Here is a 229-nt window from a genome sequence, read left to right as displayed (position 1 = left end):
CAAGATTCAAGATTCATTTAAAGTAAGGATGATATGACAGGTAGAAAAAGGGAGAAAAACAGGGTTTGCCTTCTGTCCGAATTTTGGAACTTTTTCATAAAAGTTATTTACTTCAAGGGAGCTGAAGAACATTCCTCACACACAATAAAAGCAGTGTCCGCAATAAAGTGAAAATTAAAACTGATTTTAATATGTGAAAAGTACTTTTCTATAGATGTATTGGTTTATT

At 31.4% G+C, this 229-nt stretch overlaps 1 protein-coding gene across 1 annotated transcript in view; it reads left to right on the top strand.

The window, feature by feature from the left end:
* Positions 1-229, top strand: part of LOC119594755 (FACT complex subunit Ssrp1-like) — a gene marked incomplete at its 3' end in the record, with an annotated part of 12,340 nt that overhangs the window by 10,958 nt on the left and 1,153 nt on the right.

This window comes from Penaeus monodon, chromosome 34 (assembly GCF_015228065.2).
Source record: "Penaeus monodon isolate SGIC_2016 chromosome 34, NSTDA_Pmon_1, whole genome shotgun sequence".
Taxonomy (NCBI): Eukaryota; Metazoa; Arthropoda; class Malacostraca; order Decapoda; family Penaeidae; genus Penaeus; species Penaeus monodon.
The sequence above is the reverse complement of the archived record's forward strand: the minus strand, read 5'-3'. Positions and strand labels throughout refer to the sequence as shown.